The sequence below is a fragment of the Triturus cristatus genome, chromosome 8, assembly GCF_964204655.1.
Source record: "Triturus cristatus chromosome 8, aTriCri1.1, whole genome shotgun sequence".
Classification (NCBI taxonomy): domain Eukaryota; kingdom Metazoa; phylum Chordata; class Amphibia; order Caudata; family Salamandridae; genus Triturus; species Triturus cristatus.
In genome coordinates, this window is record NC_140591.1 from 358,854,808 (window position 1) to 358,882,153 (window position 27,346).

Genomic DNA, 27,346 nt, shown 5'->3' on the forward strand with positions numbered 1-27,346 from the left:
TTCACATACATATGTATATAGATACATATATATACATATATACATATATCATCTACATAGAGAGAGAGACTCTCTCTCTCTATATATATATACATATATATATATATAAAGAAAGATCTCTCTCTTTCTCTAATTTTTTTTTTAGCTATGGCTTCCCTGGGGGCCGATTGTGGCCCCCACAGAAAGCACATGGCTATAAAAAAAACATTGCCCCCAAAGGGGGTCGGCCACTGAGCAGGAGGGCCGACCCCCTGCCAATATTGCCACCATTTCACTTTCTTCTTTTTTTTTGCATTTTTGCACCCCCCAAGGAAAGCCAACATTTTTTAATAACAAATATGCCCCCACAGGGGGTCGGCCACTGAGCAGGAGGACCGACCCCCTGCCAATGTAGCCGCCATCTTTTGTTTTTATTGAATTTTTTAACATTTTCGGGAGACGATTGCGCCCCCCCCCCCCCAGCAAAGCAAACATTTTTTTTTAAATAAATATGCCCCTGGGGGGGGGGGGGGCGACCCATTACCATGAGGGCCAACCCCCCCAAAGACATCCCTGGTGTCTAGTGGGGTTTCCTGGCCATGGCTCGCAGCGCTGCCGCGATCCACGGCCAGGAAACCCTTTCAGGAAGACCTCGTTTGAAAGGGGAGACTCTCCCCTTTCAAACGAGGCCTCCCTGAAAGCTGGGGAGGCCGTTTTCGGATAGATTTCACCATCGGAGTCGAGCGTGGCCTTACCTGCTGCTGTCCTTGACTCCGGTGGGGAAATCAGTGACGTCAGAGCGCCTCACGGCGTGCTGACGTCACAGATGGGTGGGAGGGGGGTCGGGGGGAGACGCGGAAAACCTTCCGTGTCTCCCCCAGGGAGAATACAAAAAAAAACAATCTCCGGTGCGATGCACCAGAGGTTTACAGGGGGCCCTCCCTGGTGACGGCCAATGGACGTGCGCCGCACCAGGGAGGTAGTGCTTGGCCGACGCAAGCACCAAAGGGGTTAAAACAATAATCAAAACAAAAACATCAAAATAATTGTCTTAGATCCTTTTCTTAAAAGTTCATTTCAGTCAAGAGTTCATTTATATGTATTTCAGTTTTTTGTCTTTTTCAACATCTGTTTCTTGGCCTTATCCTATTTCAACTGTCTCATTCCACTGTTTCAAGGTCATCCTTCTTCTGTCTCTCTGTCTCTATTTCACTCTCGGATTCACTTTCAAACTTGTAGTGACATTAATTCAATCCTGGTCAGGCAATGTCCTTCGTTGCTTCTAATGCCACATTCACGAGGTGAAAGACAGATTCCACTTTATCAGCAACACCTTCGCAGTAATCTAGTATGATATCACCCAATGCAACTGAAGAAGTGTATGCAAGTCTCATTGCTCTTCCCATGATCACCTCATAAACCAGTCTTCTGACAGCATAGCTTCTCATGCTCATTAGAGCAAGAGGAAGAGTGTCAAGTCACTTCAAACCAGTTGAAGCACATACTTTAGCCAATTGTTCTTGAGAGTACCATTAGCTCTTTCTACCACACCTGATGATTGAGGCCAATCACTACAATGAATACCACAATCTGTCTCAACAGTGGTTGGGAGGCCAAATCTGGGTATCAACTCTCCCAAACAATAGTTTGGCAATTGTAAGGATATCTTATCTCTGGGTGAGGTCGACCTCCAGTCATTTTGAGACTAAGCAGGCAATGACTAAGATGTACTTTAAACTGTTATATGGTGGCATCTCTACAAAGTCTGTTTGAAGGAGTGTGAGGCAAGATGGCGACTGTGTAAGTGCTGCAAGAAGCCACCCATCTGCTGCTCCATGGCTAACACTTAAATCTGCTTAGAATTACCTCAATGGTTACCCCTCTGATCGTGGACGGCAGGAGGCGGCCGCGAACAAGGAGATTGTAGGAAAGAATTGCCGGTTTTACTCATCTGCTGGTCCGTGCCGTGTTGAAGGCGCTGCACGGTTGGTGTAACGGGGTATGCCGGCTCCGGATATACAACATGCCTCGAAAGCAATCAAAGTCTCCTCGAGACCGTGCGGAGAGCATTGCAACGGGGACTGGGGCGGCGGGGAATTTCTGTGGGCTTTTAGCTCTGCGGAAGGCGCCGATCGAGAGGAAGGCTGGAGACGATGCTACTGCATCAGGAAACATGGAGATGGAGGCGGGGAAAACCAAAGTCAAAGGCCAGCATCTCAGCGAGGAGGTGGGACCTACTAACCATCGGGTGATCCCCGGGATGTTTGCTGGCCGCAGAAAGGTAGAGGAGAAGGGAGAAACCCCAGCTAGTGCAGATGGAGAGATCCTGTTGACACCGGCTGCTGATATCACCAATCCCCCACTGGTAGACAAAGTGAGTACAAGACTTGCAACTTTGGGATTTGGTGAGTCCTTACAGGGTGATATAGAGGGCGCTGGCAGAGGAAGTCGGTAATGGTGGTTTATCAAATGACTCTAAGTTTTTATTGACTAAGGGCAAGGCTGGGCTCTAAGTTTTTATTGACTAAGGGCAAGGCTGGGGGGACCCCTGAATGTGGTGAAAAATTATTTTCCCCTGATGAGGATTCAGAACTATCCAATCTCAGTGGTGGTGAGGTATCTGAGCTGGATAACCCAGAGTTGGAGTCGGACAGCTCATCTTCCAACCCCAGTACTCAAAACCGGCTTGCCTCTCAAACTAGAAGATTGAGAAATAAAGGCGGAAAAGGGTTAGACATTCAGAATAGGACCATAGTCGTTCTAGTCAATTAAAATGGGATTACTCAACTTCAATTTTTTTTATGGAGGATTGTGGACCTTATGGAGATGAAATCACACAAGGGGCTAACGAACTGCTCAATGAGCCCAAGACTGTGATGGAATCCTCCTCTTCAATGAGCTTAATATACTCTATGCTCAAACAGATATAGGGGGAAGCTAGGCAGGAGCACAAGTGGGTCCATCTTGCAACAAAGAAGCTTCAAGGTGCTATCAGGAAAGTGAATAAAGCATGTACTGAGATTGCGGAGAGAACTTCGGTTCTGGAAGAGCGAGTAGTTACACTAGAGGCCGGAACTGAGAGTTTTGCTCGTCAAACCACAGCAAACGAATCTCGAATGGTGGATGTCATGGGGAAACTGAAAGACTTTGAAAATCACCAAAGGAGTAACAATTTGAGACTCCTGGGCGTACTGGAAAATGCAGAAGGTAAAGACATTAGAGCATTTGTGTTGCGTTTGTTGAAGGGTAGTTTCCCCGAATTAGCACATTGGGATTGGGATACGGAGGTACAGCGCGTTCATCGTTTCCCACTTATGCTCAGAAATAGGAAGGGGAAGAATGGTATGAATGAGAAGCCTAGAGCCATGCTAATAATTTTGGGGAATTTTCTCCTGCGACAAGCAGTGTTTGATAAGGCCCGGCCAAAAGCACGACGTTCGCCGAGGGGCACACCTTCTTTGTCAGGCCGGATTTTTGCCATACTACGTTGGGAAGAAGGTGGAGGTTCTGACAATTAATTACGCCTTTCCAAAAGATAGGGTTTGAGGCTTATTTATTAAGTCCAGCTCAACTTTAAATTATACATAGGGGAACCACTAGAGTATTCTCATCTGAGATACAGGCACAAGATTTCCTACGAGAAATTTCTGAGACTAGGAATCATAAGGAACCTGAGGGATGATGAGGATGAGTTTAGATGAATCTGTGTGAATAAGCGGTTTTTTTTCTTTTTTTTCCGGGTGGAGCTAGATGGGTGGCAGTGGGATGCAGCATGATGCAGGAGGCATCACAAGGGTCCTCAGACCTCTCATGCCTAGGGAGGGGGGAAAGGGTGGGGGAAGGCGGGTGGGTCTGGGGTGGTGGGGGTAGGAGCGGGTGCGAAGAGGGGCTAATCCTGCAGGCTGAATCTGATTTGATGGTATCATTAGGAACAGATTAGATTTATGTTGCTCTATAAATGGGATTGGGTAATTTAAGAATTGCCTCTGTTAACATTTGCGGTTTGAATAACCCCCTCAATAAACAAAGAGTTATTGAGTGTATTCAATAGTTGAAGGCAGACATAGTATGTCCGCAAGAGACACATATAGAAGCAGGCCAACAGAAGATGGTAGAGTTAGCGGGATAGCAGTTGGTTTCTGCCACAACTCAGAGAACATGTACAAGAGGGGTCGCTGTTATGGCTCGTAAGAAAACATCTAGATTTCCACAATCTAAATCGGACCAGCTTGGCAGATGGGTCATTACTCAATTCTTTGTGGATAAATATTCTTATACACTTTGCTCGGTGTATGGTTTGGTATTTGATGACCCTGCCTTGCTTAACTGGCTGAATACGGAGCTGGTTGGGTGGCCACTGCCCCTGATAGTATGTGGGGACTTTAATATGAATTTAAGTACTAACAATACCAAGCTTGGAGAAAGGTCATATTATGGCCATAAGCCCAAAGTCTTCAAGGCTTTACCTAACTTATGTACGACACACAGGCTTATCGATGTCTGGGCCACACTGGAACCTTAAGACGCAGGATATACCTTTTTTTCTGCCCCACATCAAACACATGCTAGGTTATATTATTTTGTTTGTCTCTCAGGAGGTGCTGACAAGATGCCGGATTGTAAAATGTCCCCACGTGATGTCCGATCACAATCCGTTAGTCCTAGAAATTGTACTGCATACATTAAAGCCCTCTATATCTCGCTGGACTTTTAACGAGCACTCCTCTATGAGGAAGAGTATATTGAACATATGAGGAAGTGGATTCCTAGATTTATAATTAAGAATAGGGGCAGCACGCTCCTAGAGATAGTATGGGATGCATTAAAAGCTGGGATAAGAGGGGAAACATTAATATACGGAAGGACTTCGCAGAAGAAGGAAAAACACCATCTTCAGCAACAGTATAGAAGACTGATTAAGCAGAACCCCAGTTGGTAGAGGCACTCACAAATAACAGTGAAGTAGAGCAGGCACAAATAAAGGTGGCTTTAGCGAAATCCACAATATTGGATCTCTCAGCAAATAAGGCAGCTGGAAAGTACTGCACTTGGCGGTCTAAAATGTATGACTGTAGTGAGAGAGTGGGACACCTGCTAGCGCTTTGCACTAGACAGTGGATAACAAGGGGGGATACAGGAAATTGAAGATCCTGGGGTAGGTCTAGTTACTGAACCTTTGGAAATACGGGCCACTTTTCAACCATTTTACCAGAAACTTTATACGGAAGAAGCCAGTGATGGGGAAAAGCAACTCAGAATTACTTAGCTGGGATACCATGTGAGAAATTGTCAATAGAAGAATGAGAGGCGTTAGAGGTACCCATTATGGCTGAGGAAATTCAAGGCGCAATTAGTTCCCTGGTAAATGGGAAGGAGGTAGGAACAGACTCCATTCCGGGGGAATTTTATAAATGTTTTGCTCCTTCCCTACAGGAATTGATGAAAGATGTTTTTTTTAAGCTCAGTGTGGTCGAGGGGCTCCTGATTCCTGGAGATCACCCAATATTGTGGTATTTCCCAAGAAAGGCAAGCCGGTCAAGGAGATGGGGTCTTATCATCCTATCATCCTATCACATTAATAAAGAGTGATGTTAAGGTATATGCCAAGATCTTGGCTAAACAACTGGCGACGGTTATTAAGAAATTGGTTTCAACATGGGTTTGTCCCAGGACGCAGCGCTATAGACCATATCCAGTGGGCTATTGCTCTTTTTGACGTCGCAGGCATTACCGGGGACTCTATCGGGTTTATCCTTCTAGATGCGGAGAAAGCCTTCGATAGGGTGTCCCGGCCCTTTTTATGGGCAACTCTAAAGAGCAGAGGGCTGGGTGAAAATTTTATTAAGGCTATTGAAATAATGTAGCTAGAATATCAATAAGGAGAGAGATGTCAGATCCTGTTTTGATTAGCAGGTGGGCTCGTCAGGGATGTCCGTGCTCCCCTTTATTATTTGCATTATATATTGATCCGCTAGTTAGGAAGATCGAATATAATAATCGGATTCTAGCATAGTAACGAGGGGAGCACTAAGATGTTGGCATATGCCGATGACCTAGCATTTGTTACCTCGAGTCCCATGGATGCATTAGATGAGATTGAATGCGAAGCAGATACTTTTGGGAATATTTCAGGTTACCGCCTCAATAAAAATAAGACCCACGTTCTGGTTGGTAAAGGGCTCCAGCTGATTGATTCGCGAGCGGTACAGCGTATCTGGGGGTGGAATTAATGGCAGATGTGTCTAAGATTGCTGAAGTTAATTTAGACCCATTACTCTCTCAATTTAAAATTGAATTTAACCCACTTGAGAACCTTAAACTTACAATAGTTGGGAGATGCAATGCTATTAAGATGCTTTTTTTACTGAAGATTTTAAATCTATTCAGGGCTATTCCCTTGACTATTTGTAGCTCCTGGTTTAATTCCATGAATCAGGTGTTTTCTAGGTTTATCTGGGCTAACTGCCACCCTCGAAGAGTGCTTAAAGGCTTAATGCTGCCAAGAGATAGAGGTAGTTGGGCGGTACCCAAACGTCAGTTATATCATTGGGCCTCAGTTCTACATAAGATGGGAATCCTACTCAGCGGGGAATTGGACATGGCACAGACAGGTACCCCAACATCAATTTTTGAGTTGACAGTAGATGAGAAGGCTAGTGGGTGTCTTCTGCGTCATATCGCATTTAACTATTACAAAAGGGTGAAGTTTAAAACCTTAACCTGTGTGTTTAAAGTTTGGACTGCAGTCCGGAAAAAGCTAGGTTTGGGATGTATTAATGCCTATACCCCAATATACAGCAATGAGTCCCTCCCAAGTGTCTTCAACGATGGGTACATGAAAGACTGGTATGCCAAAGGTGTGAGGACAATAGGTGATGTTATGGATGAGAGAGCAGTATTATTGTTTGACAGCATTAGGGATAGATTTGGGCTGGACGATAGACAGTTTTCTAAATATCTTCAGATAAGAGCTTTTCTAGTCAGGAAGCTAGGGGCAGCTGCGGTTTTCTAGGGTGAGTTTGATGGAAGGGCTGCTCGGTGGCTCAGCCACCTTGGGCGGGATATATAAAAATCTGAGTCGATACCGGATGATTTGACCAAACACTGTGATAGGTGGCAGAAACCTTTACAGGTGGGATTGGGTGAAGTTGAAGACTCCTTGTACCTGGCCCAAACATCATTTATTGCTGCTAATCTTCAACTTCAGTGTTTTAAAACATGGTTTAATCTTTATATCACTCCGGCTAAGATTGCTAAATGGGTTAGGGAGGCAGGATCAACCTGTCCGCAATGCGGGTATCAAGCTGCTGATAATGTTCATATGTTCGCCTCCTGTCCCGTTTTAGATGCCTTGAAAAGTGATATTAGCACCACTCTGGAAACCATGCTGGGGAGTAAAATTGATCTGACACTACAACTGATTGTACTGGGGGCGGGAAGTCCTCTATTTTCAGGTCAGATACAGGCATTCCTATATATTGCTATGACAGTTTTTAGGCTTTGCCTGGCTACCCACTGGCTTGATCCTGTCCCTCCAACTTGCCAACAGTGGCTAGGAAGATTTCTGGCGGTATATAGGCTAGGAACTGCAGTATACTCTTGAAGGGGACATAAGGATAAGGTTAAAGGCTGGCAATGTGGGCTTCTCTAAGGAGTTGGCCTCTGGAGAATAATGAGATGGGACACTGATCTGGAAATGTATCTGGGATAGTTAAAAGTTATCCTTTTCTTGCTATTTGTAGGCAGTTAAGACTGTTTTTTTATATTCTTAATCTCATGGGCGATGTTCCTTTTTTATATTCTGATGAATGGAATTTATTTTCTTCTTTGGTGTAAGAGAGCTGCATAAGCAGTAGAGGGGTGGGGGGTGGAGGGAGTAATTTTGTAGAAATTTGTATGCATATTTTTTTCTTTTGTATTGTATTCTAAAAAGCACTTAATAAAGACTTATTTTAAAAAAAAGTCTGTTTGAAGTCTCGTAAATAGGCCTTCTAATTTGCCACCATGATTCATCACTGTTAAAGTCCTCCTTCCTTGACTATTTCTTTAACACACCAAACAAATATGTCCTTCCCTACATTTCTGAATCCTGTATTTTCCCAGTACTTTTTAAATATACACAACATGCTGTCTCTACCTGCATGTATTTGTTTATGCAAATATTTGGCCACAGTATACATTTTGTCTGGAAGGTTGCATTTGTTCCCAGAATTATCATACATGCCCTTGTAGTTTTTCTTGTAAATCAATTTTTCCCATTTCTTTAAATCTTCACCTGGAACATCCTCCAGCAAATCCATCAACTCACTCAAAGAAGTGTACATTGAATTCAGAAAGGAATATTTAATTTGTTCTGCATTTTGTATAGTACTTATTCTGGATTCATCATCCTCATTTTTTGCTCCACTACCTTATATTGCAATGCCATTTGATCTGCATATTTGTTGCCAAGTGTAACCAGGTCTTTACCAGCCCCATGGGCAACATCCTTGACCACCACAATTTTCTTTGGCTGTTGTATAGCTTTAATAATTCCAATATGTAGTCACTGTTTTCAATAGGAGCTTCAGAGAATGTCATAAAGGGCCAGATGTATCAAGAATGTATTTTGCAATTCTGAAATAGTGAATTTTACCAATTCACTATTTTGGAATCACAAAATGCAATGTATGTAGGATTCGCTAAAAACAATTGCGATTCCTACACATTCCCTAATAGCGAATTGCAAATTCGATTCGCTATTAGGGAATGCTTTCCTATTCATTCCCATGGGCCTTGAGGCCCATAGGAATGAATAAGAAAGCATTTGCAATTTGCAATTACCAAATAGGTAATCCAAATTGCTAATGCAATTACAAGGGTGCTAGGGGGCCTAAGGCCCCCCAATGCACCCCCAAAACAGGTAAGTGAGCACATGTGGTCCACACAGTATGCGCCACATGACACTCAGAAAAAAGCTGTTTTTTGCATTTTTCTAAGGATTTGCAAATTACCATCATCTTGAAGTTGATGGTAGTTTGTGATTCCTTAATGCAAAGTTGCATTTTTAAAAAGCTTCTTGCATTGCATTTAGGGAATCGCATATTGCAATTCCCTAACTGCATTCGCAAAATATTTTGCGAATGCATTTTGGGTTGATGCATCCTAAAAGGCATTTTACCGGTCGCAAACAGGCCGAAACGTCCCGTTTGCGACTGGTAAAACACTTGATACATCTGGCCCAAAGATCCTCTGTGACCACAGTTGACCAAAGTCATGAACCACTTCAAAACCATGCTGGCTGGCTGTGTGGATTGTCACATTCAAATCTTCAGATAAGCAGCAAGCTCTTGTTAATGCTACTAAAACAGCCACTCATGCTGAGGTTACATTCGGCAGAAAAGATGCTTCCAGAGTCTCAGAAATGGAAAATACTGCATAGGCTCCATAACCAGGCTCCATAGCAAATGTCAGCAAATGCTTGGAAGCCAGGATGGATTTCATAGACTATACAATCCTTGGGGCCTTCAATTTTCATTTAGAAAATAACCATGATATATAATCAATACTCCTGATAGACTTGATGAGCAATCTGGGGTTGGAGCAGTTAGTCAACACCCCCACTCACTTGGTCGGCCATAGACTGGATGGAATCTTTTCTGATAACAGTTCTCTGTACTTTACAGACTCATTGCCATTCACTCGGTTGGACCATCATGGGTTTTGTATAAATAAAAAATTACAGCCATCTCCATGAAGTCCACAATTGCACCTAAATTGAGAAAAACTCGCCCTTGGAATAAAATTGACCCCACAAGTCACTACTGACTATCATTTGTGGCTAGATCTGGCTATTTCTCAGGTAACCCCTGATAAAATCACTGTGAACAGGAGAGCTACTCCATCATAGCTCAGGTTTTCGGGCAAACTAAGAGAATGCAGACAAGCATGTCAGAAACATGGGCATAAGTAGAGGCTTAAATACTATTTAGTTTAAAAAAAGTTATGCATTTAAAATTAGTGAATAGAAAGCCTTAATCTTTAAAAAAAAAAGTGGCCTACTTCACGCACAAAATAAGAATGGCAAAAAACCCGACCAAGGAGTTATTTACCATGGTGAAGAATCTTGGAATCGTTGATGACTCTAAAGAGACCAACAGCAATCAATCATTGTGTGATATCATTGCATCTTTTTTTAAAGGCAAAGGTCGAAGATATTTACAATATCTTTACTGCAAAGAGTCCATCAGCCCCTTCACTGGAGTCAGATTGTCCGGAAGCTGGACTGGAAGGTCTGTCCTGGGCCCTGAATAACAAAGGCAATGCTGGTCCTGAGTCAGCATTTGTTTTGTCCTTTTCAGCCCTGTTAGTGGAGCAAGTACAGGACCTCCTACAATCTACACAATCTGGTCCTCCTCTGGATCCTTGTTCTTCTAAAATATCACAGTTAGTCCCTAATGTAATGGTCAGCCAGCTGATGAGGATTTATAATAAAATGTTTTTCCAAGGCCTATTTTCCGAAACCTTGGAAAATTGCCTCTATATTGCCACTTCTCAAGAAACCAAATTTGGACCCAAATAATTACCGACCAATTTCTTGCCTTTCCTTCCCAGCTAAGAACATGGAGTTGGTGCTTAATAAAGAATTGGTCACATTTCTTGAGTCTAATCACTTATTGGACCACTCACAGTTCTGCTTCAGGGGTTAACATAGTATGGAGTCAACCAAGGTAGTCGCTTCAGAAGAATTGAAAGCCACTTTAGTTTAAGGATCAAATGCAGCATTGATCCTGATCTTTCAGCTGCATTTAAAACAGTCAGTCATGCTACAATTATTGACCGGCTTCATCATCTACGCATTAGGGGCTCTGCTCTTCTTAAATCCTTTCTCTTGGCAAGAGCACTATTTCTGGCTTTGGGCGACTTCTTTTCCAGCACCTTCATGGTACCATATGGGGTTCCGCAGGGCTCATCTCTGAGCCCTACACTCGTTAACATTTATGTCACCTGCCTGGACATTCTGGTTAGGAAGCTGGGCTTCTCAGTTGTCAGCTACGCAGATGACACAGCAAGCAAATTTTGCAGCTGGATGTTGGAGATCAGTAATTGGATGTCCAACAATTGATGAAAACTAAATTCCGGTAAAACTGGGGTACTCCTGCTGGGAAACAACACATCTTGCTGATCTGAAACTTGGTGGCCACAGGTACTGGGAACCCTACAAACTCCAGTTTCCAAAGCGAAAAACCTGGGCATCATCTTTGATGATAAATTAACATTTGATAAGCAAATCAATGCAGTGACCTCCTCATCTTGCTTTGTCCTCAAAATCCTTAGGACGATTTTTCCATTCACTCCACAAGATACACAGAAGCTCATGATCACTGCGTTAGTGCTCTCTAAATTGGATTACTGTAACGCATTTTATATTAACCTGCAACAGAGACTTAGAAATAAACTATACGTCCTGCGAAATGTTACTTAGGATCCTCAAGCATCACTCAGGCTCTCAAACTCTGACTTTGCTCCATTGGCTACCCATTAGGAAACGCATTGACTTTAAAGCACTTTGCATTGCTTTTAAAGCCTTGAATGGTCAGATTATTTGAAACAGAAGGTGAACTGGACCCACCCATCTAGAACTCTTCGGTTCTCTTGGGCCCATAATGTAATTGTGCCCAAGGTTAAGAGAGTTCATTGGGTAGGGAGAAGTTTAATTCACTGTACAGCCAAAAGATGGAACTTCCTCCCTCTCCACTTGAAGACATGTACAGGCCTTCTCCATTTTGGGAATGCTTTGAAGTCATGGCTTTTTAATCAATAGCTCTTCCTTTGTTTCCCTTCTGGGATATGTTTTCACTATTTCCTTATTCCTGTTTTTCCATCCTTCCACTGCAGGCAGCGCCTAGACGCCTTCGGGCAATAGTGTGCTATATAAAAATAAATTTCATTTTATTCTCTAACCATTGTCTGAATGAACCCTTCTTCTGCTCTGACATTCTCTTTCTATCCTTCCTGGCTGCTATTCGATCCCATTTATTTATTGCCTCAAACTGTGTAGGTCTGAGTATCGTATTCATGATACTCATAGGTTGTCTAAGGAAATCTAGCATTCTAATGTCAAAGGTACCTTCTAAAGAAAACTGCAGGCCTTTATTAGAAGAAGCATATTCATGGCATTCAGAAATCCCAATGTATGTTATCATTTTCTTTGAAAGGAATTCCCTTGTCTGGTATTTTCCTACCTTCAATAGCAGGTACAACAGACATCTTAGGCTTTTTCAGTACTTTGCCCACTATTCTTGCTTAAAACAAATAAAAAATCACAGTAAATGAGATAGGGAATAACGACCAGTCCCATCGTGGCTCTGTCAAAGGTCAACCTATCATAGTGTGGTTTTATCAGGAGCCAACCAATAACATTGCAGCTTTGCGTTGACATTTCAACAATCCAAGTGCAGCTCCCTGGCTGTCTAACCACTCATAGCATGACTTCTCCATCAAGATATCATCGGCGTATAACCCTATTTTCCTGCTACAACTATTGTGTTCAAAGGGTGAAATATCTGTATTACTCCAAATTTTCCTGGCTAACGGCTCAATGTACAAGGCAAACAAGAGTGGGGATAGAGGACACCCTTGCCTAGTGCCCTTTGTTATCTTTACATCTTTTGTTGGTGCCCCATTTACTAAGACTCTGGCTTCTGGTTCAGAATAGATTCCTCTTAGAATTTTACAAAGGTTTCGACCCAAATTAAGAGACCTGGGGGCATATGTATCAACATCTCCATTTGCGATTCTCAAATAGCGATTTTTTGAGAATCGCTATTTGAGAATTGCAAAACGGGATGTATCTAAAAATTCGCACAAATTTTGCGAATTCTTAAAATTCCTTAATTGCGATTAGCAAATTGCGAAATCGCAATTAAGGAATACCTTCCCATTCATTCCTATGGGCCAGGATGCCTATAGCAATGAATGGGAAGTCTTTCTCAATTTGCGAATCGCTATTTGCTAATCGCAAATGATGACACCCTGATGCACCCCTGAAATCAGCATGTGTGCGCATATGGCGCACATACATGCCCTAAGGGCATGTATGTGCGCCACATGGCACTTTGAAAAATGCCAAAAAGTGCATTTTTCAAAGAAATCGCAAATTACCACCAACTTTAAGTTGGTGGTAATTTGCGATTTCTTAAGGAGAAATCGCACAACTTGGGTGCGTGTTACATAGCATTTAAGGAATCGCAATTTGCGATTTCTTAAATGCTTACGCAAACTTAAGAAATCGCTAAATTAGCGATTCCTTAAGAATGCGCTGCTGAAATGCCTCATACATCTCATTTTGCGATTTTGTATTCGCAAACGCTGTTTTTTTGCGATTCGCAGCGTTTGCGAATACAAAATCGTTTGATACATATGCCCCCTAGCTACCACCTGTAGATAGACCCAGTTCACTCGGTCAAATGATTTGGCAGCATCTAATGCCATGACTGCCAAAGGAAGCTCGTAAGCAGAAGCCAAATCAATCGACCCTATGAATATATACATCAATTCCTTCAGTGTCCTGCCTCTGATAAACCATTTTTGGTCATCATGCATCAATTGTGGCATAACCCTGTTTAATCTTTCTGCTATTACTTTTGCAAAACGCTTGTAATCGCAATTTAAAAGAGATATTGACCTATAAGAGTCACAACTTTTAGGGCATTTCCCTCTTTTTGGGATTAAGGATATAATAGCTTTGTTCCAGGATTCCGGCATACCAGCATCCGTCAAAAGTATTGCCTTAAATAGTTCGCCAAGAATGGGGTTTAATACACTGGCCAATGCTCTATGTACCTCATGAGGTAGGCCATCCGGTCCTGGCGCCTTTCCTTTGTTACCTCCTCCTATGGCCTCTTCTAATTCCCTACTACTTATTTTCTCATTTAACCTCTCCCTGTTCTTGGCTGTTAGGGGCTCTGCTTGATCTTTATTCAACCAGATCAGCACCTCCTCCTCTGTGATATCCAAATGTTCCCGATACACTTCCCCAAAGTGTTACTCAGGATATCGCAAACCTTAGTAAAGAGAACTTTGAAAAGGTTAAAAAAGAAGTGAGTGGCTGGATCAAGGGTTGGTTGCATCTGCTGTTAACACTGTTCAGCCGAGTTAATCTTGTAAAAATGATAATTCTTCCGAAGTTTACTTTTTTGTTTGATTCAATTTCTTTACCCTTTAAAAAGGAGTGGTTTCTTCTTTTTTTGGGGGGAATGTGTTTATTTGCATTTTCTAAGTTACATTACAGAAACAAGTCAGATATTCAAAGCATTGTATTTCTTCCTTCATTACAACCAGAGCGGAGTTCGGCAATATTGTCATATAAGTACCCAATAGTACAAAAATAATTCTTATCAACAGGACCCCTTCTTCTTCCCATTCACCCCACAGATCCCCCCTACTTTCAATTTACTGCGAGACTGTGAGCGTGAGACCATAATATGTCAACCATGGCTTCCATATTTACCAGAATTTTTTTGGGCACCACCGTGCTTTGTAGGTTGTCTTTTCCCCCAGCATATACATTTCCTTTCCCCTTCGCCATTCTTCTAGTTTTGAATTAGACGCGACACCCCATGTCCTTGCTAAGTTTCTTTTGGCTACTACCAAGTCCAACTGGAGCAACGTTAATTTCACTCTGGGGAGGTCAATCTCTGTAGGCATGCCCAGCAAAATAAACATGGTATTTTGGGGTATCAATTCCTGCAAAATGAGCTTAAACTCCTTCAGCAGCATTCCCCAATATATCTGTACCTGTGTACACCCCCAGATCGTGTGGAAAAATGTCCCTTTCGTAGTCTTACATTTCAAACAGTTGGGTGACTCTGTTCTACCTATCCTATGTAGTCGGGCTCTATCATAATATATTCTGTGTAAATACTTAAATTGGATCATCCGAAGTCGGGACCTAATAGCTACTTCCCTGGGATTCACCAGCGCCATTTCCCAATCTAAGTCTTCTATGTCCCCCAGATACGCCTCCCACCTTGACCTGAGCTTCCTAAAGGGTCCGGTGTGTTATTTATAATTGTCCTATATGTCCAGGATACCTCCTTCTCCCCAATTTCGTCCATCAGTAACTGTTCTTCCAACGGGGCAGATTCAGGGAGACCCTCCATGTCAATATGTTGTGCCCACCATGCGTGTTTCAACTGTAGGTATTTAAAATGTTGCGTTTGGTTCATATCATATTCTTTCTGGAGGTGTGAAAACGTCACCAGTTCCTTACGATACACTATACCTTTAAGTTGAGAAATGCCCACCAAATCCCACTTTCGAAAGCCTGTCAGCTTGGCAAATTCTTTAAGCCGTGTTCCCACCCAAAGTGGGGTTTCCCTGGTCACCCGGCCATCCCGTTTCATGCGTCTCTCTGCTTTCTTCCACGCTATTATCACAATTTGCGTGGCTGGCAACAGCTTTGCGATTCCCCTGCCCCCATAAAGGTAGTGCGAATAAGGTCTTTTGATAAAATGTGTGTGTTCAAGTGCATATGTGGGGTGGTCCCTCTCTCCGAATGCCCATTCATTCACTACAATCAGTTGGGCCACCCAGTAGTAGGCCCGAAGGTCTGGTAGTGAAATGCTGCCACTGTGTTGGTTGCATTGTAGCTTCCCCAGTGCTATCCTAGGAGGTTTCCCTCCCCAGAGAAACTTTCTCAGAATATCGTCAATCTTGGTGAACACCTCTTCTGGTATCAGGTGGTAGGTATTTTGCAAAACATATAAAAATGTTGGGAGTATTATCATTTTGAAGAGCGCCGCTCTGCCAAGTAGCGTCAGTGGCAGGGATGCCCATCTTTCCACATCTGCGAAATTCCCCAAGCATCTTATAGAGGTTCCGCTCCAGAGCCAGTGTCTTATCCAGAGTAACGTAAATACCTATATATTTTATTCCACTGGGTGTGACCTGTAGCTGGCTTGGGTAGACAGCATGTTCGACATTCCGCCTTACCGGATAAATACATGACTTTTCCCAATTAATTCTGTACCCCGCGCGTGTGCCAAATTCCTCGCAGCTCGCCATAATATTAGGGAGCGTCGTTTCGGGGTTTGTGACATACAGCAGTATGTCATCGGCATACAAGGAAATACGTTTGTCGAGGTCATCATTGTCACCCACACAAAAAACAGTTATGGATGGATGCACTCGGATGACACATGCAAGGGGCTCCAAAACCATTGCGAAAAGCAGAGGGGACAGGGGGCAGCCCTGTCTAGTTCCTCTTTCTATTGGAAATTTCCGAGATTTCACCCAGTTGACTTTAACCCTTGCCAACGGTCCTTCATACAGAGTGGCTATCCACTTCCTGAACTCGGGGCCAAATCCCAGCCTTTCCAGAACTGCCATGAGAAACGGCAAGTGGACTGTGTCGAATGCTTTTTCAGCATCCAGGGACAGTATGAGATGTGGGTCAGTTCTGTGCTGTACTATCTCCAGCCAGTTACATATTTTTCTAAGGTTAAGTCTCGTCAACCTCTTGGGCATAAAGCCTGACTGGCCCCTGTGAACGAGCCTGGCGATGACCTTGGTAAGTCTATTGGACAGAATCCTGGCCAATATTTTAGTCTCCATGTTTATGAGGGAGATGGGCCGATACGAACCACAAATCTGTGGCGGCCGCACTTCTTTGGGTATCACCACAATAGTGGCTGTCCGCGGGTCCTCGGGTAAAGTGCCTACCTCTTGCGCCTCTAGGTACATCTGAAGGAGATGTGTGCTAAAAAGTGCCCCATGCTGTTTGAAAAAGTCCAGGGGGAGCCCACTGGGAACAGAGGCCTTCCCCGTTTTCATCTGGCCTATGGTTTCTACGATTTCCTCCTTTGTTAGTTTTTCCTCCAGTGTCTGTGATTCACTGGTGTCTAACCTAGGGAGCTGTATAGATTATAGATATGTTTGGATCTGCTCTGTGTCTGCCAGTGAACGTTTCGCATAAAAGGCCTCGTAATATCCAGAAAAGGCATGTGCTATTGCAACTGGGGTTAAGTGGGCCTGTCCATCTTCCGTATGTATTTGGGTTACCCATATGCTTCCCAACTCCTTTTTGCTAAGCCAAGCAAGCAATCTTCCAGTTTTGTCACTTGCATCCTACAGTCGCCTATGCATAGCCTGTATTGCGTGTTGCACATCCTTTTTGTATAGCGCAAGGTATTCTTGTTGAAGGAGCTTCAGTCTTCTCAACAGTGAGGGGTTACCCCCTGCGGTGGCTTGCGATTCAGTCTGTAGGAGCTGCGCTTCAATCCTCGCTATCTTCTCACTCTCTTTACATTTCTTATGTGCTATAATATTTTGGGCTCTGTCCCAGAGAACGTGTTTTTAGGCCTCCCATAAGGTAATGGCGGAATCCATTGACCCTATATACTCACGGTAATATAATTCTGTATCTACTCTGATCTCTGCAGCTACATGAGGGTTCTGTAGCTCCCACGAGTTCAGTTTCCATTCTCCCGTTTGACGTTGTGTCAGAGCCTCTGCCGTTAGCCATAACGGCGAGTGGTCCGAGAGACTTCTTGCTAATTATTCTATCTTTTGTACCTCCCCTATTTCTCCTGCCAGGGTGAATATATAGTCCAGTCTCGAAAAGGCTTTGTGGGCGCCTGAGTAAAAAGAGTATGCCCTTATCTGGGGGTGTTATCTACGCCACAGATCAGTGAGTGTCAGTGTGTCTATGAATCTCTTGAGTGGGGTCTCCCTGGGGCCTCCCACTTGGACTGTTGTGCGATCCAAAGTAGGGTCCATCACGCCGTTGAAGTCTCCTCCTATTATGTGGGTGTGCAAACCGGCTTCGAGAATAACTGCAGCCAGTTTGTCCATCGTTTGCTTCTGCAACCTACGGTGTGCGTAGAGACTAATACATGTGATATGTCCTCTGTCCCAAAGCCCCTTCACTTCCACATATGTTCCATCAGGGTCAATCCAGGTGCGCTCTATCCGGAATGGCAGACTTTTTCTTATTAATATGGCAACCCCTCTTGCCCCTGCGGAGAACCCCACATGAGCCAGTGTTATGTATGATCTTATGCCCTTTAGATGTGTTTCTCGAAGAAGAATCACATCAGGCTTTAGCCTTCTACAGTATGCCACCACCAACCCTCGTTTGACCTTATTCCCCATCCCATTGACATTGACATTCCACGATAAAACTGAATATGGGGCCTGATTAGATGTCATTCTTACTAAGTCTTGTCGAATTTTTCTTCCCCCCGCTCCGGCCCTTCCCCCATCCTCGCTTCTCTGTATAGTTGCAACCAATACATTCCTATTGTTTTGCCAAATAACTGCTATAACCCCTCAATCCCATCCCCCTCCTCCCCGCCCCCTCCACACTCACCCTTCACCCAATGGATTCTTCCTTGGGTCAACATGACCAACTTTGTCGTAATTGGATCAGGAGAGGTCTGTCGCCCACCCCACAACTGTTAAACTTTCAAACTCCTCTCCATCCCCCCAGCCCCTTCTGTGAAGAACTATAGGCCTCCCTCACATCAACAGACAACCAAAGTCCCATATTGCCCCATCTCAGACTGTCTTTGAGGCAAGGAGGTTTTCCGCCAAACAAACCAATACAAAGAAAAAATCAAGCAAAAAGAAAAATTCCAAAATAAAGAAAAGACACAGACAATCAACCAAGGAAAGAGGAAAAAAAAAGAGAAGGGGGGGAATGGGGGGTGAGGGAAAAAACACATAGGGGAGCGAATCTAAATAGTCTCAAATACACCAAAGAAAAGAACTACACACGTGGGGGGGCGTGCGAGCCTGCTTACTGCCCTTTCAGATCTCCGCGCCCAACACTGTTCATCATTCAGTAATGTCTTTGTGTCGGGTCTGTGTTTCTGCGCCATTTGTAGTGCCTGTCTCTCCTGGGTTCTTCAGGAGATTAATGTTCTGCATAAGGGGATGATCCTCTTCCGAGTTTGTGGTGATATCCTGGTCAGTACAGTCCGCCGATCACTGCTGAGCTGCTTCTTCTCTTCCGGGTCGTCCGTGAGGAAGCTCCCTTCGGGCAATGCTCTACGAGTCCAAGGCCCTCGGTGTCCGTCCCGTAGTCCCTCTTGCGCCATATGGTGTTGCCCTGTTATGTCCCCTTTGCGACGCCTCTCCGTCCCTCCATTCAAACCTCTGTGTCTGGGGCCTATTTCTGCATCTGATCGGTACTTTCCCGCTAGAGGGCTGTTGGGGCCCAGGGGCCCTGAACAGAGGATGTTCTTCTATCCAGTGCCAGGCCTCCTCAGGTGTAGTAAAGAACATGGTTTTGCCTGATATATCACCTTAAGCTTAGCCAGAGAGAGGAGCATGTAGGTGATCTGCATCTGCCTCAATTTGTCTTTGACCGAGTCAAACTTTTTGCGCTGTTTCTGGACCTCACGTGAGTAGTCTGGGAATACCATGATTTTGGTGTTGTTCAGCCAGATTTCCCATTTCTTTAGAATTCCTTGGAGGACAAGGTCATGGTCCTGATAGTTGAGGAATTTCGCTATCAGTGGTGTTGGTGTCGGTGCCCACCGGAGGCCGAGTCCCCGGTATGAGGTGTGCCCTTTCAATGATGAAGCATGGTGAGAAATTTACCTCTGAGAGTGAGTCCAGTATCCATTGTCACAAATAAGCCCCAGCATCCGTTCCCTCAATGGCCTCTGGAAAGCCAATAAAGTGGAGGTTGTTTCTCCGTGCCTGATTTTCAGCATCGTCCACCCTCCATAGCACGTCTTTCATGGCCGCCGTCAATTCTGTGACCTCCTTCCGGAGTGTATGCGTGGCGTCCACTTCTGATATTCGTTGTTCTACCTGTGTGACTTTTTCGGAGACATTTTGTAGGTCTTGACGGAGTAGGTTGACGTCTATCTTAATGCCATATAATTTACCTTCCAGCGCCTCCCTGAAAGACCGAATTGCTTGAAGGAGAATGTTATTGTCTGGCGCGTCCATGGAGGCTGAAGTGGGGGGATCTGTCCCCTGCAGGGGTTTAGCGAATTTGTCCAGCTTCCCCTGTTTCTGCGCTTTAGGGTCTTTATCTCGCGCCATCGGTGCCCACTTTTCTCAATGTCCTCGACTGTGTAACGGCACCGCCGACTTTCGCCTGTCCAACTCTACCAGGGAGCCCGGCTCCGGCTTTGGGTTCAGGGTCTCGTCTCCCCCTGTTGTATTGTTCTCTAGCGCGCTGTGTTTCTCTGCAGGGCCAGCCAACTTAGTCTACTAGTTTCCACTTAGCTTTCCATCTCGGGGCTTACTCCCCGGCACTGACCCTCCTTGCGTCTGTTGGCAGCACCTGCTGTCTTCTGTTAGGTCCACTTTACGACTGCCTCACTCCTCCAGCAGACTCCTCTGTCCCCTGGCTAGTGTTGCGTTCTACCAATTGCTGCTTGTGGGTCTTCAGGCACCAACCGTGAGGGGTCCAGACCTTTCCCTACTCCTCCGGGCTCACCCTGCTATTCTAGGCGCTCCTGTGTGTGTTTCATGGTCTCTCACAGGTTCTCACGGCCTGCCTCAGCCTCCTCTACCCGCTTACCGTGCCAGCCTCTGTCTCGGCGCCACTCTCACAGCACCAGGGTCTGGTCCTACAGAGCACCAGGGTCTATTTCTTGCACACCAGTACACCGCTTCTCATGGGCCCAGTGTGCGTGTTCACTCAACACTCTAGCGTCTCAACCCCGCTACCTGGGTGCTCCCGGCACTCGACCTTCAGCCACTGTCTTCCTCGCTGATGGTGTAGAGAAGGAGAGACAACACCACCAAGGTATGTTGTGTGTGTCCCGCGTCGTTCTCAGCCGCTACTCTCCCTTAAAGTTTTCTCTCAGCGGCCGACAAACGAATGCAGCCAGACCGGGGGCCTCAGTGCAGCAGCGAGCCCCCCATGCACACCATCTGTGGCAGGTCGGTCCTCAAGGGAGTGGAAGAAAACCCCCGCGCTGATAGTCCTGCAGGGGATTGCGGTACCTCCCTGCTTTCTCCTGTTTCACATCTCGGTCTTGTCCCGCAGTTACAGGGTGCTCCGCCACACTTAGCGTTACGCCGTCACTCCCGGCACCATCTTGCCTTCCAGGCGAGGTCTCCTCAGCGTTTCGATTCTCTGATGGCCATGGAGCAGCACAGTGCTCTACCTTCCCACTCCACTGGCGCACTATATTCCCCAACACTCGGGTCGTGAGTGCAGGGCTTGGAAATGTTCATGAGCACAGGATTTTGCCAGAATATTTATCGGGCTTGTGGAGCTCCGGCCGGACACGTCTAGTCCGCCATGCTGCTGGCCGCGCCCACCAAGGAGTGGTTTCTTAAAATGCAAAGTCAGATTAGCTCTTTTATATGGGCATCTAAAGGTCCAACGATAGCTTGGAAGAAGCTATGGATGAGGTTGGCGAAAGTGGGGCTAGTGTTACCAGATCTGCTTTTTTATTCATGGGCTTTTCTATTAAAGAATGGTAGAATGCTGTTGAACAGACCCACAATTTCTGAGATTGGCAAAATGTTTGGGGTAATGTTGCAGAAAGAGAAGGGGGCAGATTGTGGCTTTATGTACAAGTACGCAGATCCAAAATACTTTAAAAAAGTTAGGTTGAAGACTTTAAGGGGTATGGCCGAGACTTGGTACAAAATTAGGAAGACTGTAAATCTGGTATATTTTAGCCAGCTTGTCCCCATTTGAGAGGCGCCAGGTTCCCCGGAATGGACCAGGGATGTGATGGCACTCCCATTAACAGAGGCTGGAATATTAAGGTGGAAACAATTATTCCAGGAAGGTCATCTGATTACTTGGGATTGGTGTACGCAGGCAGTGGGGCAAACGCTCTCAAGATTTAAGTTTCTACAGATTCAGAGCTTGTATCAAGACTCGGACACAAAAATAGGAGAATCAAATGAGTTCGAGGAAAAGCTGTTGTCGGGGATCATACCCAAGAAAAAAGAAATCACGCTATGGTATTAGCTGATGATAGAGATGGTAGATGGGGTTTTCACCTTGCCGGAGGATCTCTGGGGAAGATGCTTGCCGGAGACCATGAAAGACCATTGGCAAGTATCTATGTCTATGATGTATAAAATAGTAAAACCTGCATACCTGAGGAGGAATCATCTTTTTACCATTCGGAGGGCCTATTGGACCCCCCAAAGATTGTCTAAGTGTGGGTCCGGAGGCGATGTGAGCTGCCCGAAATGTGGTAGTATGAAGTAGGACGATTTGCATATGTTTGTTGACTGTCCCATGATCCAACCTTTCTGGGAGACCGTGAGTATGGTTTTGTCCAATCTTTTGAACCTACAAATTAAGGTAAGCGCCTATTTGGTTATTTTTAGTGCTTTAGAACCACAAATTATAGTTAATAAGAACAATGCTAAGCTGTTTTTTTATGCTATTCTCCTGGCGCGTAGAGAGATTTGCAAACGGTGGGTGTCTGCGGTTCCCCCAAGTCATGAAGACTGGTTATATTCTATTAAGAGTGTGGCCAAGTTGGACATCTCAGATAAAGGGAAAAAGAGATATGAGTTCTGGAAGCCTTTTCTAGATTGGTGCAAGCAATAAGTAGGAACCTGAAGTCCAATGATTAAGTCTCTGTCCACCTCGGCTGTCACCTTTCTCCACTAGGCAGAGAGGCACGGGGAGATTGAGTGTGTATTGGAAGTAAAGGAGAGGGTTATTAATATCCAAGGGCGACAAGGTTGAATCCTCTTCGTGTTCCTTTCTCTAGCAATTGAGGTTTTGGGTACACCAGGGTGGAAACTTTAATGGAAAGGTATGAACGAGGCAAATAATAAATAAACAAACTTCTAAATCTCATATTAAACTCGTTTCAACTGTAAACATGTTAATTCATCATTTGCCTATTGGATCCAACATAAAAATAATGAATACTCATTATTATTTGTTGCACAAAACATGCTTTAACACAGAGACACAACAAAACATATGAAAATCACAAAATATTCACACCACACATACCGAAAAATGTGAAAAGCACACTAGCACTCACACAAACAGTCCCATGGTTTACACTTAACTATGTGCAGAGACCAACAGCCAAATACCTGAATATCATCCTATCACAGAGATAACTGGTCTTCAAACTGACATTCTTTCAGCACTGCCAACAGAGCACCCTGACCACTGACACCCTATGCATTGCATAACACTTTATCTTGGACAAAATATTTGCCAACAAAAATACTGCATCAACTATATTGACCTTAATACTATATTGCAGGTTGGTTCTGGTCAGCGGTGGGATGTTGCATCTTTACCTGCAGCACCATAGCTCTTCCTCTTTGTCCATGACCTCTTGCACTGCTTTCTGCTACCTTTACCAGCACTGCTGTGGACCAAGCAGCAGTATCAGTCCTCATGGAGAGTGCAGGAGCTGTGGTGACAGTGCTTCTCTGGCCCCATGTTCAGGAGGGAGGTCAGCTAACTAATATAACTCATATTACTCCTATGTGTGCATCCGTGGCTGTCCCAGAGGGGTGCACACACATATCACTTCATTATGCAAACACATAGCCTTTCCGCCATTCAGTCACTGATTGACCTGACTTTAAAAGGATCACAGTAAACAGCCCTTTGCCTCACAACTGTCTATCTGCCTTTGGGGAAACCCTTAAGCCTCCTGACTCATGTTTTGTTGTATTAACTGATGAATAATTGCTACCTGCTCCAACCTTCCCAGCTGCCTGCTGTTGTTTTATAAGCTGCAGGGTTTTGAACCCCTTTTCGTTTTTTCATGAACAATTTTCATCTCATGCTACATTATAGCAGTGCTGTTAACTACTGTAAATGATTATTATTTGCATAATAGACTTTAGCAAGGAGTACTTTGTGATTGTGTTAGAGGCTTAGCCTTTGTAAGAGACTACAGACAGGGATCTAGAACATCTTGTATTAGAGAGAGTATTTCTGACCTTTCAGATTTTTACAGACAGTCCTGAATTTATATTTGTCATTTCCTTTCTTCATCTCTATGGGATTGTTTTCTTATAAAGGACTGAGAACTTATGGGAAGGAACTTTTTGTATTGTTGGCTTATTCTTATTCAACTCCTATCTCTTATATCATTTCAGCTTGGAGCATTTTGGATAGTTGTCTCGCATAACACTGCTGATAGTTTTTTTCAATCCCATTGTAAATATGTCACAGAGAGACTTTCACAGTCCACTAGCAAGCACAGGTATGAACCAACTTCCCAATCCAAGCAGGAAAGAGAGACAGGCTATCAAAGCCCTGTTCTAGTGCAAATTGTATTAACAAGCATTATTGCAGAAATTACAATAATACTGAAAAGCAAAAATATTTTAGAAGAAAAATGGCAACATTTTGGATGGTGATAAATCAAATCATTGATGGTCTCAGTCTTTATCCGAACCCCTCTCTTCCTAGCCTCTAGCCTATGTTTATACTAGTACCAAAAGTGTCACGTAGATAAGTATCCTATTACGCTTATACCTTTCACTCATAGCTTTTTGATGTTTCTCGTTCTGCAGCAAGCAAGGTCAATTTCTATCTTTGTTTTGTTGTGTGTTGGCTGAGAAAGCAACTGATGGCACCAGCTCGCGCACCAGTGCCTGACCTTAAAACGGACTGTGCTTCAATGTTCCCTTGAAAACTTGAAGATCTCCTCTCTTGAGATTCCTGTGCATCTGACTTATATAGAATATGTGACAATGAGTTCCTGCAGGGGCTAAAAAGGGAGAACAATGCAATGCCCAAGATACTACATTGGGTGCTTTGGTTTGGAGTCTTCCCTTTCTCTTACAGGTATGGCCAGTATCCCTGGAAGTGATTCTAGAAAGACAGGAAGGGTATCTAGATCACTCGTGCTGTCTTCTTAGAATGATTCCACTGATAAGCACTAACAGAAAGGTAATGTGAAGTAAAGAATAGCTAATATGTGCTTCCTAGACAGTTTAAAGGTAGACAATGTAGAGGATGACATTTTTTCGTATGACGATGTTTTAACTGCGCTATGATGACATGCAGCTGTCCCAAGAACCATGCCCAGGTAGAAGTGCTAGGCCAAAAATTAGAGAAAATTAAGACCATGCATAGATTACAGGGGCCTGAATAAGGTAACCATAAAATATTGTTGTCCACTACCCTTAATCAATGACATTTTGGGGTCACTCAGGGAAGCAACCACCTTCACTAAGCTGTATCTTCATTTTTGCTTTACATCTCTTGTGCATAAAGGAGGGTCAAAAGTGGAAGACTGCCTTTTGAACTTCTTTGGGTCATTATGAGTAACAAGTCATGCCTTTTGGGCTGAGCAATGCTCTGGCAATTTTCCAATGATTCATGGATACACTATTTGCTTCCATCTTGAATCAATTTGTTGTGATTTATCTAAATGATATTCTAGTCTTTTCCAAGTATCTAGCTGAACAGAATTCCCATGTTGGGCAAGTTTTGGAAAGATTGCAGCAAAACCATCTAAATTGTAAGTTGGAAGAGTGTGAGTTTGATCAAACCAAAGTTGGATACTTGGGTTTTCGGCTGACTGGCCAGGGGGCCTCTATGGATCCTAAAATGGTTACTGCAAGGATCTTTTTGGCCAAGGGCTTTTTCCTTCTAATCTCTTGGGCATTTTTCTGGAAGGAACATTTTGCTTTGGTGCTACCTATCCACTGTCGGCAGCAATGTGGATACTGATGGGGGTCACCCTTATCTTTAGCAGAGAAGACTGGAGGGCTGGAGCCAGAAATACAGAGATCTGTAACTCAGCATCAATTTCCTAATGGTGACAATAGGTGAGTAACTCCCCTCATTGATAGCAGCAATGTAGCCACCCATGAAAGTACATAAACAAGTGCAGTAGTGGGTATACTGGACCTACCCTAAAGCAGTGATCATGCAACTGTAGAAGACTGATGTATTAGCACATGGGAGGGCTCAGGCCAACCAAGAAGTGGAAATGGTGTGACCCAAGGGATTCCTAAACAACCACAGTAGTGTCTTTGTGGGGTCCACTCAGAAGCAATGCTTTCACAAGTCAATGATTAACAATGATCTGCGAGTGGTATTTCTGTGAAAATAATTTGAAGAGAAGCAGTAAGGAGGATGAGATTTCAGAGGCAAATATTATAAATAAGGCACTTCCTGGTCACAACAGTTATTAAACAGGGAATATGACACAGGAAGATGCCATTCGCCTGTTCTTTGCATTTTACTTAGATGCCTTGCTGATGATCTGGGAAGAAATGTTAAGAGAATAATGTTGATTGGGAGTGGCTTAGCAGTGCCTGCAGTGCAGCAATTACAATATAATCACCCTTAGGAGGCAGGCAAGGCCATATCATCTTTATCTCATTGGAAGGAGGAAGGGCCAAAGATGTGATGTGATGTGATCTTTTGGACTGTAGTTTTATAAAACTTTTGTTCATCTCACAGGGTGACATTAAACAAGTGTTTAGGCAATGCAGATTTTTAGCACAAGGCTACATGTTATGCTTAAATGACAACGACTGGCACACAAGCATCCAGCACTTCTTAAAAAAAGATACAATTAATTGCTAGCACTACTCTTACCAATGTACACTGTGGGCCAGAGTGATCATTATTTGATGCAGTGCATCGTAACAAGACAATTTGCTGCACTGCGTCAAATAGGGAGAACAGGAATGCACCATATTCACGAACATATGACTTACACCTGCTCTCTATCTGCTCTGACGCATTGTGTGCTGCCTAGTGCCAATGCAGGCCACCTTGCACCACGGTGAACGTATTCTTGCGTTGCAGGCAAAACTGTTTTTGTGCAGGAAGGCAGACCTTCCTGCACAAAAACACTACTTAGGGGCATTTTCCTATTTTTAAGTGTGCTGCAGAAAACAGCACACGTAGAAAGAGGAAAAAACAAGCAGAAACAAATATATTTCTCCCTGTTGCACATCTATTAAAAAAGGCGTAGCATTTTGACACATTCCCAGGTTTATCTGATTTGGCACTCTGTCAATGCACCAAAATACATCAGTGGATTCGTGGGAACACCCTCTCTCAACCCCTGTAATGCTTACCTGGCACAGAGTAACACAAGCATGACACAGGGGCAACCCAATCCTTTGATAAAACTGGGACTATAGCTTTAAAAGTGCTGCTTCAACACAAGCATATTGACTAAACATATACCTCCTTGACATGCTTAAAAACCTTACAAGAAAATATTTTATATTAATTAGTACCAGTAGTACAGCAGTGTAAACATAGGTACTCTGATAGCACTAATTATACAATGTTATAAATGGGGAAGTACCCCTGCGCACATTATAAGGGTATTACAAGTCACGGAGGAATTCCATGGTGATAGAGGAACAAAGCTGAAGGCCTAGTTCCTTTGTAAGGTGTTGAAACTTGAAGGTGACTCGTAATAACCTT